The following is a 17,138-nucleotide window of genomic DNA, read 5'->3' as shown; positions in this document are numbered from 1 at the left end:
CCCCCTGAGGGTGCCAGAAAACCAGGCAGCCCTTTGCACTGAGCTTCCTCCATTGTCGTCACCTAACTCATTCTTCTTCTGCTTCTATATGTGCGAGGTTACCAAGAAGTGACCATGCAAACACCCCAAGACGTCAGCGGGTGAATGAGGGGGTATCGTGATCCCTGCCGTGGGCATATGTTATACTGTTTTCCTTCTTCTGAGGATTTTTATGTTGAGGAGTGCCCTTTGCCCTCTGAGTCCTACCACTGGTCCTGGTTTCCATTTTTATCCAGACTGACCCCAGGGCTGAAGGCCACTTTACTGTTTTTGTCCCAGACGTCCCCTGGGGAATATGCCATTGTTCTCTTCAGTGGTTACCATGCCTACCTGGCTCATGTGACTTTCCCTGGCCTATCGGCTGCTGTTATGACTGTTGAGGTGGCAGGCTCAGGCATTCTTCGTTGTCTTCTCTGCGCAGGCTTACCCTCGGTGGTCTCTTCAGCACAGGCATTCTGTGAGGCGGTTCTCTCATCTATGCCATCGCTGAAGTCTGCACCATCCAAAAGGGCCTGTCCGATCTTCTCCAGCTGCTCCGCCTCCTTTCCTGACTCCTGTTGAGCAGGATACAGCACCAGTGGTCTGGCCGGAGACAGTAGGCCAGCTCAGTGGGCTGTTTTTTCTTTTTTCCTAGGGGGCTATTTTTTCCCTCAGGTTGGTTTCCCTTTTAGTGACATTTGCCTCTAGCAAGTCTTCCTCCCATAGGATTCCAACCAGCAACCGGCCCCTGTGGCATTGACACACTAGCGGTGCGGTCGCTGTTAAAAAATAAAAAAAAAAATATATAAAAAATTAAAAAAAAAATATATATAATTTCCCCCTCGTCAGCCTTCCTCACTATGCTGCCAGTGCCTGCTGCACATACCACCCAAGATAACGCACCTTTGCAGAATGTGGGCCCCCCCTACGGTGCTTTGACCCAGACCATAGGGGTCTAATCCAAACTTTGCCAGACTATGGTTGAGTCCCTGCCATCTCAGACAGTGGCCCAGATTATTGCCCCCCTGGAATCCCCCTCAGGGGTAACACAGCCTTTTTCCCATGGTATGCAGGAGACCGATCCTGCTCTTCTATGGGTTATTCGCTAGCTTCCCCTATTAGGACCAGCACTGGAGAAACTTCTTCTCTCCAGGATCAGTCTGTCTCCCCTGGAAAATCCTCTGACTTAATCGGAACAAGACACTAAAATAGCAGCCCTTTATGCAGAACTTGATACGTGCTGGGAGGGACACCTAACATTTTACCGATTACTTCTCCTATCAGGGAGAGGTGTTTTTCTGCCGTCACTGGCGCAAGCCTCTGGTTTTCTCAAACCCCAACAACTAAGAAATGCAAGTACTCTGCTAGGCGCTTGGCCGTGTCCAAGAGGACAGATATGCTCTCCCCTCTTATAAGGATTTGGTTTCCAAGAGGACTGTCTCTCATTTTGGATCTGCCTGTGTCAAGACTGTCTAAGAGCACCACCCTACTGCTGTCTGTTGCAGCGTTTCTTAATGATTTTTTGGAGAGCATTTGCCGCCTCCTTGCAAAGCTTGCTTCATCTGGGATAAACCGCTTTACTAGGGCATTGCAAAAGGAGCTACACAGGAGGATCTGTCCGATATGATCTCCAAACTTATCTATGCTCCCTAGTTCTTATGTGAGGCCTGCCTTGAGTCAGCCCATTTAGCTGCCAGAGCGAATGCTAATTCGGTGACGATATGGCGCTCAGTTTGGCTTAAATCCTTGGCAGCGGACCATGCTTCTAACAAAGCTCTCACTTGCTTTCCCATGCTAATGGCAGGTTCTGCTAGGAGAGATCTGTTGCCGCCTTAGAGATCAGTTCATCCAAACACCTAACTCAGAACTGTCCTCAATGCCAACAGACTTCCCAACATTCTCCGAGGTCAGAGAAAAGGGCCAGTCGTCCCACAGACTTGGGACATACATTCTTCAAGCCTAAGCCCTCCTGGCCTGGCCGCCCTTGCCCTAAAAGTCCTTTTCTTCCAAAACAGCTTCTGCCTGAAGGTGTCTCTCCACTCGAATCTTCTCCTTGAGTAGGTGGACGACTTTTTTTTTTTTTTTTTTAATCAGGTGGTATGGCTGGCTCATATTTTTTCTGTCAACTCTGGCCCCAGAGCGCGCTTCCACTTTTTTTCCAAGCTTTTCTTTTCTACTTCAGGAAGTGATAGTTTCCAAGGATTCTATTTGAATCTCTTCATAGTCCCTGAAAAGGATGGAACAGTTAGGCCCATCTTGGATATAAATAACCTAAACTACTTTGTATTCAGTTAAAGGTTCCAGATGTAGTCCCTGCAGTCAGTGATCGCCTCATTGGAACAGGGTGGGTACATTTACTCCATTGACATCCTACCTTCACATACTTATCGCAAGTGCCCACTAGCATTTCCTTCGCTTCACGGTTGGTCTTCAAAATTTCCTGTTTGTCGTTCTCTGGTTCAGGCTCTCTACTGCTGCCGGGGTCTTCACCAAGGTCTGGGCGACTCTCTGCGTTTCTCTGCGCCAGAGCAGTCGTGCTGTTACTTCTTACCTAGGTGACCTCTTGGTGAAGGCCACCTCCAGATAGCATAATCTTTCCAGTTTCAGGAACACTCCAGAAACTTTGAAGAGATTTGTATGGATCAATAATGAAGGTCTCTGATGCCAGCCCTGCACATAGTTACTGGTTAGGATTTTCAACACCAGGACAGCAAGGGTTCTCCTCCAGGTGGACAAGGTCAGTGCCACCTAGATTGTGAGGGCTCTTCTTTGCCATGATGCCCCAGTTTCCATTTGGTTTTGCTTGCGTTTCTAGGCAATCCCCTATGCCCAATTTCATACAAGGCCTCTCCAGGTGGTGATCCTCGCACACTGGGACAGATCCCAGGATTCTCTGGCCAAGTCGATCCTCTTGCCTGATGGGTTCATCAAGAGTTTCTCTGGTGGGAGACCTCCCCAGGCATCTTTCATGGCTGGTCCTTCCTGCCCCTCCAGTGGCTGGTCATCTTGACGGAGGCCAGCGCCTCCGGTGGGGCATAGAATTCGGAATTCTCATAGTTCAGGACACATGATCAAAAGAGGAAGCACTGCTCCAGCTCAATCTTCTGGAATTGAGAACCATCTTTCTGGCACTCCAGACCGACAACTCCATGGCGGTCACTTATCTGAACCATAAGGGCGGCACCAGAAGCAGAATAGCAATGTAGAAGTCCGCTTAGATACTCCACTGAGTGGAGAATCCCGTCCAAGTTCTTTCAGTGGTCCATGTGTTGGCTATGGACAACTGGGCTGCAGACTTCCTCATTTAGAAAAGCTGTATCCTGGGGAATGGTCGCTTTAGCCAGAGATTTTTCTCCAGGTCTGCCAGAAATGGGACACCCCAGGCACCAACCTCTGTGTGACACCTCTGCCACAAGATTCCAGCCTTCAACGTACTGGTCACCCCCTGGGAAGGGTTCTCTCTTCTGTATATCTTCCCTTCTGTTACTGCCTAGAGCTCTCAACCAGGTCAAGGTGGAGGGCATTCCAGCCATTCTGGTGGATCCAGACTAGCCTCACCTGGTATGATGTCCTCGACAATCTACTCGCGGACACTCCATGTCGTCTTGCGCTACAATTCGACCTCCTTCCTAAGGTCCAATGTTTCACCCCACTTTCAGCTTGGTTGCAGGGCGTGGCTGTTCAAGCTAAGATCATGCAAACTTTCAGAACCTGTCATCCAGATGATGTTTTTTTTTTATAAATCAAACCAATTTTATTGATACGAACACAGAAAAGAAATAACATAGTAACATTCACATTTCAATTTTCCAACATCGTATACAATAGTGACAGCATATCAGGAAATCCCCGCACGGCCCCCCACTATATCTCCGCCCTTTGTTTCTAGTACCATTCCTGGTCAGAGCACATTTCTCTTATCAAGTTTCCCCACCACCCCTTTTTGCTCCAGACTCTATCACCTCCAGTTCCTCAGACGACTCTCGCCCTTATTCTGCTCAGTTCAGGTGTCAGCACCTCAGGACAGGCCAACCATCTGCTCCATTGTTTCTCACATTTTTTTTCCGTGCCCCTTTTAGAAAATATCTTATGCTCCATCAGGATATTATAGTTCAACATTCCTACAATTTCCCTCATCCCTGGTGGCTCCTCATCCAGCCAGTGTTTAGCAATGCATTTCCTTGTCTGATATAATATCTTGGCAATTGCCAGGTTTGCCATTCTGTCACTCTCCAATTCTCCCACCGCTCCCAAGAACATAACTTTAGGGTCTGCCGCCAATTCCTGACCATACACCTGCGTTATCAGATCCAATATTTCCCCCCATAGGGTCCTCAGAGCCTCACACGACCAAAACATATGCAGTATATCCGCCTTCTCTTCCGTGCACCTAGGACATTTAGCATCTGCTCTAATACCCATCTGTTTTAATACCCACGGGGTGCGATACACTCTATGTATCAGAAAGAGTTGGGATCTCCTTTGCGCCAGACTGAGGGATAAGTGACATGTGGACGCTAATATCTCCTCCCACTTCTCCTCAGTCAATGGACCAACATCCTGTTCCCATTTCTCTTTTACCAGCACCATTGGGTTTCCCAGGTGTTTGGACAGTAAGCTCCTGTACGCCATTGAGATCAGGCCTTTGGTCGTGTCAGCCCTTCCCACATACTCAAGGACCCCAAGAGCACAGACCGTCAGGTCCACCACCTGTGCCTGTAGGGCATGACGAATCTGAAAATATTGATAGAACATATTGTGCTCTAGTGGAAATAGGTCTTTCAACTGCTGAAATGATCTCAACCCGTTATCATCATACAAGTGTTGTATTCGTCTAACCCCTGCCAACTCCCATTTTTGCATGCCCTCTAATTGGTATAATTCCCACAGGACCGGATTATGCCATAGGGGAGTATATTTGGTGCACATTCCCACTCCCAGGATCTGTTTGCATTGCCACCATATTTTATGTATCAGGAGTAACGTTGGTTTAGCACTCGCCAATCTCTTAAAGGTATGCGCTTCCAGACTCTCTAGTGGGTTGTGTCCTCCCCCCATATATGACAATAAACGTGCACTGGAACCCCAAGTCTCTGTGTCCTCCCATTCCTTAAATTGTTGGCTCTGGGCAGCCAGGTAATATATCCAGGCATTTGGCAGCGCGACCCCCCCTTCGTCTTTGGGCAATTGCAATTTCTCCAATTTAATCCTTGGAACTCCTTTTTTCCAGACCAGATCCCGAAAGAGATTGTGCAATCGTCTGAACCAGTGCTTAGGTATCCATACTGGGGAGTTATGAAGAATGTATAAAACTTGAGGCATAAGGATCATCTTGATTAGGTTAGTCCTCCCCAGAGCAGAGAGCGGGAGCCTGTTCCAGGCATCCACCTTATGTTTCACCTTGAGCAGCAGTGGTGAGACATTCAAAGACATGTAGTCTTGGACCCTAGCCGTCACCTTAACCCCTAGATACGTAAATTCAGAGACTATCGGAATCCGGGGTCCCACTCCAGTATCTACAATATTCACTGTGTCAAGTGGCATCAGAGCAGACTTGGTCCAGTTAATATTTAATCCCGAGAACTCCCCAAACCTTGTGATCGTATCCATTACTACCTGCAGTGTATTCTCAGTGTCCGTCATATATATTAAAATATCGTCTGCATATAATGACATTTTTTCCTCCATTTCCCCATATTGCAAGCCTCTTATATGCTCCTCCTGTCTTATGAGGCACGCCAGTGGCTCCACCGCCAAGGCGAATACTAACGGTGACAGTGGGCACCCCTGTCGCGTACCCCGGGTCAGAGAAAACTTCTCAGACATTGCACCATTCACCCGTATGTGGGCTGTAGGGGCCACATACAACAACTGTACCCACTTCACGAAGTTAGGGCCGAATCCCATCTTTTCTATTACCCGCCATAAATACCCCCATTCTACGCAGTCGAACGCTTTTGCAGCATCTAACGTTAGCACCGCCCTTCCTCCTTGCTCATCCGGTGTCGCCTGAAGATTTAAAAACAGCCGCCTGAGGTTGACCGCTGTCGATTTGGAGGGCATGAACCCCGATTGGTCTTCATGCACAACATGCTGTACCACCTTGTTCAGCCGCAGCGCCAATATCTTTGCCAAAATCTTGACATCCGATGTCAACAAGGATATTGGTCTGTAGGACTCCGGCAATTGACTGTCTTTCCCCTCTTTTGGGAGAACCACTATCGTAGCCTCATATAGGGAGTCTGGTAGTTTACCTCTGTCAAAACTATCCTGCAAAGTACTCAAATATTCTGGCGCTAGTTCCGTCCCATATTCCTTATAGATTTCCCCCGGTAACCCATCTGGACCCGGAGCTTTCTCATTTGCCATATCCCTTATCGCCTGTTCCAACTCCTCCAGTGAAATAGGGGTCTCCAATCTTTCACGGTCCTCCCGGCCCAAGGTAGGCAAATTAATGTTTCCCAGGTACTCGTCCAATTGCTGTGTGTCGTAATGCACTTTGGATGTATATAGGTCAGTGTAAAACCTCTGAAATATTTGCAGGATTTGCCCCGTGTCTGTCTCCACCCTCCCCCCCTCCCCCCTAAGGCCATGAATGAAATTATTACCCCCATGCGGCTTTGCCATCCTAGCGAGTAATCTCCCCGCCGTTTCTCCTTCTTCATAATATTGCTGTTTAAGGAATAATCTTTTATTATCCGCCATTGTTAGTTGGTGATTTTTTAACAACTTCTGTGCCTCCACCCAATGTCTAAGTGTCTCCTCGGATCCCTCTTCTACATGTCTCCCTTCTGTTTCTGTCACCCGATCCTCTAAACTTTCTCCCAACTGCCTGGATTTAGTTTTAATTTGTTTAATATTTTGAATGAATACTCCTCTCAACCAGGCTTTCATGGCATCCCATAACACTCCCCGCGGCACTGACTCAGTATTAAAATTAAAATATTCTTTTATCAGGTTCCGTATTTCCTCGCCATCCATCAATCTTAACCAAAACGCATTCAGCTTCCAATTCCCGGGGTTCCTGGTATGCCTTACACCCACTTCCAGCGTCACCGCCATCGGAGAATGGTCTGACAATGCCCTCTGTAGGTACTCTATTTGCGCTATGTACGGCACCGCTGAAGCTGTGCATGCTACCAAGTCTATTCGCGAAAGTGACTGAAATGTGGATGATGCACACGAGTACTGCCTCACCCCTGGATGTTTATCTCTCCAAATATCCCGCAGACCCAATTCCTCCATTAATCTTCCAAAGGCAGTCAGGTCTCCTCTTTGCCCTCCTCCTCCTCTATGAAACCTATCCAACCCTTCAGACATCACTGCATTAAAATCCCCCATCACAATTAGCGGTACCTCAGGCCACCTGGAGAGTTTCTCCGTAACTCGTTTCAGTACAGTGCTAGAATAAGGCGGAGGTATATACAGCACTACCAGAATACACTCCCAGTGATATATAGTACAATGCACTCCCACATACCTCCCCTCCTCATCAGAAAAGGACGAATGACAGACAAAGGGAAGACTCCTGTGTATCAGCAAACTCACCCCCCTGGAATAAGTCGTATGAAAAGAGTGAAACCCATGTGCGATCCACACTCTCTGCAATAAGGATACAGACTCTCTAGTCAGATGCGTTTCTTGCAGCCCCACTATCAGGGCATTTTGCTGTTTAACCCAGTTAAAGATTGCCTGCCGTTTCCTAGCTTCCCGTATTCCCCGGACATTCCAGGATAGACATTTAACCGATCCCATCAGGCGCCATAGCTTTAGGAAATCTGTTACTCCTCCAGCCTGCTCCAGTCAAGATATTAGGCCGTGCGTTCCCTCCCTCCTCCCCCCCAACAAAACCTCCCCTCCGAAAAGGGTCAGAGCGACATGTACTGTCTCTCCTATCCAGCAGAAACGCACCATAGTGCGAACTTTTAACATGCCCTACTGGCATCTCTCTTTGAACCGTTTAACTTTCTCACCACTTCCAGTGAGCGCTGGCTCCCACTGCTATTCACATGTATTAAACAATCCCACACAATCAGTAGAATTTACAGATACATTAGGTACCCAGTAACAATCCCTCAATAACATTGCCGTCAGGTGCGGCCATTTTTGTTAAAAGGATACCACCCTGCTGTGTTTCATACAAGGGTGTTCACACACTTCGGAGAACTGCATAATAACATATAATATGCTACAGTCCCACAGACGCCAACATGGCTCCAGACTTCACTGCCCAGGCGGGCTTTCACGCATCTTCTTCTCCAGCCGGTCTCCGCAACCGTGCCTCATTGCTATCCAGCCATCTTGCAGCCTCTCTGGGGTTCTCAAAGAATGAAGCAGTCCCAAAAGCAACCACCCGCAATTTGGCCGGATACATCATGGAGTATGGTATATCAACATATGTCTCAACAGGAAAGTGGTTATCAGGGTTAGACCACCAGCAAGTGCGGATTCAGGCCTCCCTACTGTGGGAATAGAGACTCCAAATTAACTATAGAAAACACTGAGAACAAAGGAGTCATAGACTATTAGGATAAATTTGCCAATGGCATAGAAAAATAAACTTTATTAGGACAGTACAGATTACATACAATTTAAAATTAGACTACAAAATCCAAGACCTGTACACCTCCCAAGTGGCAAAAACGAACATAGAGGAAATACCTCTTATAAATGCAGCTCCGGGAAGAAGGAGATCGTTAAATCAAACAAGCAAGGGCTCAAACAAACATATTGTCAGTTCAATGTAATTGAATATCAAATAAAGGCAAGACGCCAGAATATGAAATATAAGTGAAATTGGGTCATATATTCATCCAGACTCATAGTAGCATTGTAGGTAAATGATTAAATGCTGGACTCAAAGAATGACGACAAATTGTTTACATAAGCCCACATCAAGCAAGATATATCTTCCCAGCAAGTAAAGCCACAAGAGGAAAGGTAAGTAGAAAAGGTATCAGGTAAAAACCTATAGTGCTACTAACCCATATGGTTCCTGTGGTTCAGTGACTTCCCGAGTACGGAGGGACCCCGACGCGCGTTTCGCGTAGATGGCTTTTTCAGAGGGGTATACTATCTTCGATCAAGTCCTTCTACCTTAAATATATTGTTTAATCCAGTCAGCTGGTACGGGTTGGCCAATGAAATCAGATCAATGCGGCCGTGCCTGTCAGACCGAAACATCGCGAGACTCGCACACCTGCCAGCCGAGTCCCCACTACGCATGCGTGGCTCCGGAAACCGCGCACGCGCAGAGAGGCACAAACGGCAGACAGGGTCAGAGCCAGCGATGACGCGTATGACAGGCAGGGCCGGTATACAACATCATAGGATGAAGTCAAAGTAAGTTTAAAAACCGAATTCTAATGTTACAAAGTTATATGCTGCAGTAAATAATTTAGTGCAGATATAAAAGCACATATCGATCCATGAAGGTTCTCACTAGAGATAGTCATAATAAGATCAGTGTGAAAGTCTATATAATAAGACGGGATCGCAAAAAATGTATAAGATGGCAAGTGAGCACCCAGAGTGCTGTGATGAGTTAATAAATACAGTAATGAAAAAGAAGAAAGTTCATCAGTAAAAACAAACCAGTAAGAGATGAAAATTATAAACATAAATGAGTTGAGTGCACAGGATACAATCCATGTTATAATAACATATTTATATTATATTATCAGCATACTGATGCTGAATTTAACCAATAGTGAGAAAACCCGAATTAAGAGAGTCCCACTCGTTAAAGCGGAACACATTATGTGTTTGTTCCACCCATATCCCAGGCTGTCAACAAAAAAACATAAAAGAATAACAGATATATAAATATTTACAGAGAATTATAAAATACAGTGAATTATCCCACGACGTGTAGAGATGATTTCAGGCAGATCCAAATAGTGAGAATCAACGTCTCACAAGCAGTAGAACAGATGTTTCAAAAGTATATCGATCATGGATCAATGTAAGTATATACAGGTCAGAAAATGGCCAAAGTAGAAGACTAGAAGGAGAAAATATAAAAATTAATAGACATACAGTTTAAAAACACAAACAAATAAAAAATGGTAGAGGGATTACAAAAATGGCGCAAAACTAAGTGTCTCATTCAAACCAACAGGGGCCATAGTTCCAAGCGTAATAATCCACTTGCACTCCCTCTGAGCTAGCAATTTCTTGGCATCCCCACCTCTAATACCACATATCACCCTATCTATACCCCAAGCTTTGAAAGATCTTGGGTCACATGCATGGTGGATTTTAAAATGTCTGGGGATTGTTTTCAGCAAAGTAAGATCTTCAATTTCCCTAGCGGCGACTATGTCGCGCACATGTTCCCTAATTCGAATCCGTAGTTGTCTGGATGTCAGACCGATATATACCTTTGAACAGCCACATGTGGCATAGTATATAACGTTCGTCGTACTACAGGATATGTAGTATCGGATTTTAAACTCTCTGTTGTCAATCATAGAGGAAAAATTAGATGTGCGGACCATATTTGTGCATGCCACACAGTCGCCGCATGGGTAGCAGCCATGTCTGGGGTTTTTAGTTGCAAATAGGTTGCATTCTTTTGGCACATAGTGGCTTTTTACCAGCATGTCTTTCAAATTCATGCTCCTACGTGCTGTCATTAGTGGCTTTTTCGATAATTTATCAGCCAAGGTAGGTTCAGAGTGTAAGATTGGCCAATGTTTTTCCAAAGCAGATCTCATTGCCTGCCACTGATTGTTGTATGTGGCGATATATCGAATGCTAGTGTCATCACTTTTTTTAGTGGCGTTCAATTTTGGTGGATGTAAGATTGAATTACGATCCGTAACCTTTGCCCTTCTATATCCCTTCTTTATGCTTCTATGACTATATCCCCTATCTCGGAACCTCTCCTCCAGGTCTCTTGATTGCCTCTCAAAATTTCCATTTGATGAGCAAATACGCCTCATTCTTAGGAACTGACCAATAGGGACGGCCCCAATCGTGGACTGGCTGTGGGCAGATGTAGCATGTAGCAAGGAGTTAACGGATGTCTTTTTCCGAAATACATCGGTCTGAAGACATCCTATGCTGTCCACCTCAATGCTGATATCCAAAAACTCCACCTGATGCTTATCAAAAACATAGGTCAGTTTTATGTTCAAATCATTGGTGTTAAGACCCAGCATGAAGTGTGTGAGTTCAGTCTCCGTCCCCTGCCAAAAAAACAGGACATCATCTATATATCGCATCCAGCACTGCACATGGTCGGCGGCGTGCGCGCCGTCACCAAGGAAAACCTGCCTCTCCCAGAGGCCGAGAAACAGGTTCGCATATGACGGCGCACACGCCGCACCCATGGCAGTGCCCCGCTTCTGTAAATAAAAGGTGTCCTTAAAAACAAAGAAGTTGTGCGTAAGAATATATTCTAATAGTTCCACAATCAGTTCACAGGTAGGGCCGTCCCAATTGCTCATCCCCAAGAAGAGGCGTACAGCGGTGATCCCATCATCATGTCGGATGCTGGTGTACAGCGATTCAATATCAGCTGTCACCAGAAACGTATCAACGTCGAGGGTAACACCGTCTATCCTTCTCAAGACATCTGTTGTATCCCTAACGTGGGATGGTAAACATTCCACTAGGGGTTTGAGGTAGTGATCAATAAATCTACAGATAGGGTCACACAGCCCCCCAATCCCTGATACTATAGGACGTCCTGGGGGGTCTGTCATACTTTTGTGAACCTTCGGCAAGAAATAAAGCGTAGGTATCCTAGGGCATAGAACCATAAGACCAGTCAGTATATTTTTGGGAATTAGACCTTTCTCAAAGGCCAGATTAAGAACCTTCGATAGCTCAGCTGAAAACTTGCCCACTGGATTATATGCCAATTTTTGATAAGTGTCTTTATCCCTCAGGTGCCTATACGCCTCCTTTTCATATTTATCGGTTGGCCATATCACAATGTTCCCACCTTTGTCCGCCGCCTTATAAACAACATCCTCAAAACCTTGGAGTTCCTTCAATGCATTACGTTGGCATTTAGACAGGTTGTCATTTCTTCTATTTGAAGAGATGCATTTAAAGTCATTTATTACCATTTTAGTAAAGATCTCAACTTGCGGACATATGGACAAAGGTGGGAACCTCGCCGATCTGGGCACAACCGATTTGGGGAACCTACCTTGGTCAGTGGTAATTTGTTCCTGTAGGAGATCCTCAAGAGCCTTTAAAGCTTCCTTCTCCATTGCACTATTAAGTCCCAGATCTCCACCCGGTCTACTGTGTAGTTTTTTAAGGACTAGCTTACGTGCAAAGAGGTAAAGATCTTTCATGGCTGAAAAAAAGTTAAAGGAATTACTCGGGGAAAACGTTAATCCCCTGCTAAGTACGTCACATTGTGTTGCAGATAGGGAGTGCTTAGATAGATTTATCACCTGCAATACGTTCTTGGGTTTCTTCCCCTGTTGGTAAGACGAGATCTCCTTACGTCTGGCCACCTGTCTCTCTCTATTCCTACGGGGGTAATTCATTTCGTGGGAATTGAATCCTTCCTCATTACGTTTGGATCTCAAAGGGTTCTCACTAGATGTTGCAGATGAGAAGGATGTGGATCTTGATCTAGGTGTAGGTCTTAAACCAGGCTTGCGCCATTTGTACATTTTACCCTCCAAAAAGTCGTTGTTATCTCTTTGAAATTTGGAAGATTTGACTGAGAGGATTTCCTGCTCCCATTTCTTAAAGTCCCCATCCAGATCTATATTAAGTTTTTCCAATTCCAAGTTTGAGAGGTCTTTTTTCAAGGTAATTTGTAACTCCTCTATTTCCTTTTCCAAATCTATCAAGGTTGTTTGGTTTCCTTGTGATAATAATCCCATAAAACCCCTGGAACACTCAGAGGCTAGACCCTCCCATTTGGTCTTAAAGGTTTCATCCTCAATGGGGAAAGAGGGGAAGACCTGTACTCTCAGGCCTCTAGGTATTAATCCCTTAGATAAATACTTTTCCAGGAACGCCCTGTTCCACCAGATTTTGGTTCTTTTTTTATGTAGCTCTTTGAACCTATTGATGCAATCCCTCATATTTCTACCATTAGTGTTTAAAATTGGATTTGCGTCTTCATTAAAAACCTCGTTTAATTGTGAAATCCAGGACTGATCTCGAGTCCTGAAGTCCATTTTAGGCCCGGAGCCAGCAGCTGTGAAAGATACACAGAAATACAATAATATCAACATATGTCTCAACAGGAAAGTGGTTATCAGGGTTAGACCACCAGCAAGTGCGGATTCAGGCCTCCCTACTGTGGGAATAGAGACTCCAAATTAACTATAGAAAACACTGAGAACAAAGGAGTCATAGACTATTAGGATAAATTTGCCAATGGCATAGAAAAATAAACTTTATTAGGACAGTACAGATTACATACAATTTAAAATTAGACTACAAAATCCAAGACCTGTACACCTCCCAAGTGGCAAAACCAAAATTGAACGCCACTAAAAAAAGTGATGACACTAGCATTCGATATATCGCCACATACAACAATCAGTGGCAGGCAATGAGATCTGCTTTGGAAAAACATTGGCCAATCTTACACTCTGAACCTACCTTGGCTGATAAATTATCGAAAAAGCCACTAATGACAGCACGTAGGAGCATGAATTTGAAAGACATGCTGGTAAAAAGCCACTATGTGCCAAAAGAATGCAACCTATTTGCAACTAAAAACCCCAGACATGGCTGCTACCCATGCGGCGACTGTGTGGCATGCACAAATATGGTCCGCACATCTAATTTTTCCTCTATGATTGACAACAGAGAGTTTAAAATCCGATACTACATATCCTGTAGTACGACGAACGTTATATACTATGCCACATGTGGCTGTTCAAAGGTATATATCGGTCTGACATCCAGACAACTACGGATTCGAATTAGGGAACATGTGCGCGACATAGTCGCCGCTAGGGAAATTGAAGATCTTACTTTGCTGAAAACAATCCCCAGACATTTTAAAATCCACCATGCATGTGACCCAAGATCTTTCAAAGCTTGGGGTATAGATAGGGTGATATGTGGTATTAGAGGTGGGGATGCCAAGAAATTGCTAGCTCAGAGGGAGTGCAAGTGGATTATTACGCTTGGAACTATGGCCCCTGTTGGTTTGAATGAGACACTTAGTTTTGCGCCATTTTTGTAATCCCTCTACCATTTTTTATTTGTTTGTGTTTTTAAACTGTATGTCTATTAATTTTTATATTTTCTCCTTCTAGTCTTCTACTTTGGCCATTTTCTGACCTGTATATACTTACATTGATCCATGATCGATATACTTTTGAAACATCTGTTCTACTGCTTGTGAGACGTTGATTCTCACTATTTGGATCTGCCTGAAATCATCTCTACACGTCGTGGGATAATTCACTGTATTTTATAATTCTCTGTAAATATTTATATATCTGTTATTCTTTTATGTTTTTTTGTTGACAGCCTGGGATATGGGTGGAACAAACACATAATGTGTTCCGCTTTAACGAGTGGGACTCTCTTAATTCGGGTTTTCTCACTATTGGTTAAATTCAGCATCAGTATGCTGATAATATAATATAAATATGTTATTATAACATGGATTGTATCCTGTGCACTCAACTCATTTATGTTTATAATTTTCATCTCTTACTGGTTTGTTTTTACTGATGAACTTTCTTCTTTTTCATTACTGTATTTATTAACTCATCACAGCACTCTGGGTGCTCACTTGCCATCTTATACATTTTTTGCGATCCCGTCTTATTATATCGACTTTCACACTGATCTTATTATGACTATCTCTAGTGAGAACCTTCATGGATCGATATGTGCTTTTATATCTGCACTAAATTATTTACTGCAGCATATAACTTTGTAACATTAGAATTCGGTTTTTAAACTTACTTTGACTTCATCCTATGATGTTGTATACCGGCCCTGCCTGTCATACGCGTCATCGCTGGCTCTGACCCTGTCTGCCGTTTGTGCCTCTCTGCGCGTGCGCGGTTTCCGGAGCCACGCATGCGTAGTGGGGACTCGGCTGGCAGGTGTGCGAGTCTCGCGATGTTTCGGTCTGACAGGCACGGCCGCATTGATCTGATTTCATTGGCCAACCCGTACCAGCTGACTGGATTAAACAATATATTTAAGGTAGAAGGACTTGATCGAAGATAGTATACCCCTCTGAAAAAGCCATCTACGCGAAACGCGCGTCGGGGTCCCTCCGTACTCGGGAAGTCACTGAACCACAGGAACCATATGGGTTAGTAGCACTATAGGTTTTTACCTGATACCTTTTCTACTTACCTTTCCTCTTGTGGCTTTACTTGCTGGGAAGATATATCTTGCTTGATGTGGGCTTATGTAAACAATTTGTCGTCATTCTTTGAGTCCAGCATTTAATCATTTACCTACAATGCTACTATGAGTCTGGATGAATATATGACCCAATTTCACTTATATTTCATATTCTGGCGTCTTGCCTTTATTTGATATTCAATTACATTGAACTGACAATATGTTTGTTTGAGCCCTTGCTTGTTTGATTTAACGATCTCCTTCTTCCCGGAGCTGCATTTATAAGAGGTATTTCCTCTATGTTCGTTTTTGCCACTTGGGAGGTGTACAGGTCTTGGATTTTGTAGTCTAATTTTAAATTGTATGTAATCTGTACTGTCCTAATAAAGTTTATTTTTCTATGCCATTGGCAAATTTATCCTAATAGTCTATGACTCCTTTGTTCTCAGTGTTTTCTATGGAGTATGGTATGGAAAAGTTCCTCAGACGTTTCTTGACATCCCAGTATTGCAGCCGCTTCTTCTGTACCTCCGCAGAGAAATCCGGATAAAAGGATATTTTGGCGCCATTGATGGAGATATCCTGCCGTTCCCTTGCCTTCCTCAGTATCTTATCTCTGTCCTTGTAGTGCAACAGCTTCACTAAGACCGGCCTCGGGGGTCTCCCCGGTGGTCCCGGTCTGGTAGGTACTCTGTGCGCTCTTTCAACAGCATATAAAGGAGACAGTTCATCCCGGCCAAACTGCTCCAGCAGCCATTTTTCAAAAAACTCATCCGAGTTATTGCCCTCCGTTTTTTCGGGCACTCCGACCAAACGCACGTTGTTTCTGCGTAGCCGATTCTCTAAATCATCCGCCTTAGCCTGCAGGGCCACCACCGCCAAGGACTGAGACTGCACATCCCGCCTGAGCTCCGGCAGAACATCTTCCACTTCAGACACTCTCCCTTCAATAACTGTGGTTCTCTCTGCCACTTTCTGTAAGTCATTACGTAACAGCAGTATATCTTCCTTCAGGCTTCCCACCTGCCCGGTCAGCACAGATAAAATTGAGGAGTTCTGCTTTACCGCAGCGAATATATCAGCAAGGGAAGGCTCCTTCACCTGGTCTCTCCTGCTATGCGTTCTGCCGCCATCTTCCTCCACACGCCTGTCCCGCCGCTGACTCCCCAGCTCTTCCTCCTCCTCACTCACCGTGTCCTCTCCCAGCACAGAGTATCTGGAACCTGAGGCCATGCTGTCTGCCTTCCCACTACCAGCCACCGGCGTCTTGCCTGCTGCAGATCCGCTCGCACGAGGGGTTCTTGCAAATCTCTCCAGCCTGTCTGCCGCTTCAGACCGCATGTGCCTGCTCCTGCATTCAGTCTCCTCGGCGCCATCTTGCCTTCTCGGCCCCGGACTCGCCGGCGGCGTTTTTTGCTTCTTAGAGCGGGTCATTGCAGCTGTATTAAGCGGTACCGACTCCTCCAGCCTCCCAGCCTCCAGATCGGTGAATATTACCGGGTATTTCAGGGATAAACAGTATTTTCAGGATGAATACAGCAGGAGCTCCAGCCACACATGTCCTCTTACATCTGCTGCTAGGCCACGCCCCCCATCCAGATGATGTTTGACGCTCAGAGGCCTCAATCGGCCAAGGTGTACCATGTACGTGGAAGGCCGATTTCCCCTGGTGTGAGCAAACATAGTTTCTATTCCTTGGTGTCTTCCACTCCTATTGTTCCGGCGTCTTTACTGTCCGATCTATACCTGGGTCTCGGCCTGGCTTCTTTAAAAGGCCAGGTTACTTTTCTTTCTTTCTCTCTCCTTTCAGCGAA

At 45.3% G+C, this 17,138-nt stretch overlaps 1 protein-coding gene across 1 annotated transcript in view; it reads left to right on the top strand.

Moving 5' to 3' along the window:
* Nucleotides 1-17,138, top strand: part of IGF2R (insulin like growth factor 2 receptor) — a 167,650-nt gene that overhangs the window by 112,294 nt on the left and 38,218 nt on the right. The gene's annotated exons all lie outside the window — the stretch shown is intronic.

The sequence above is a fragment of the Rhinoderma darwinii genome, chromosome 4, assembly GCF_050947455.1.
Source record: "Rhinoderma darwinii isolate aRhiDar2 chromosome 4, aRhiDar2.hap1, whole genome shotgun sequence".
NCBI classification, from domain to species: domain Eukaryota; kingdom Metazoa; phylum Chordata; class Amphibia; order Anura; family Rhinodermatidae; genus Rhinoderma; species Rhinoderma darwinii.
Note: the sequence above shows the minus strand (reverse complement) of the source record. Positions and strands in the feature narration are given on the sequence as shown.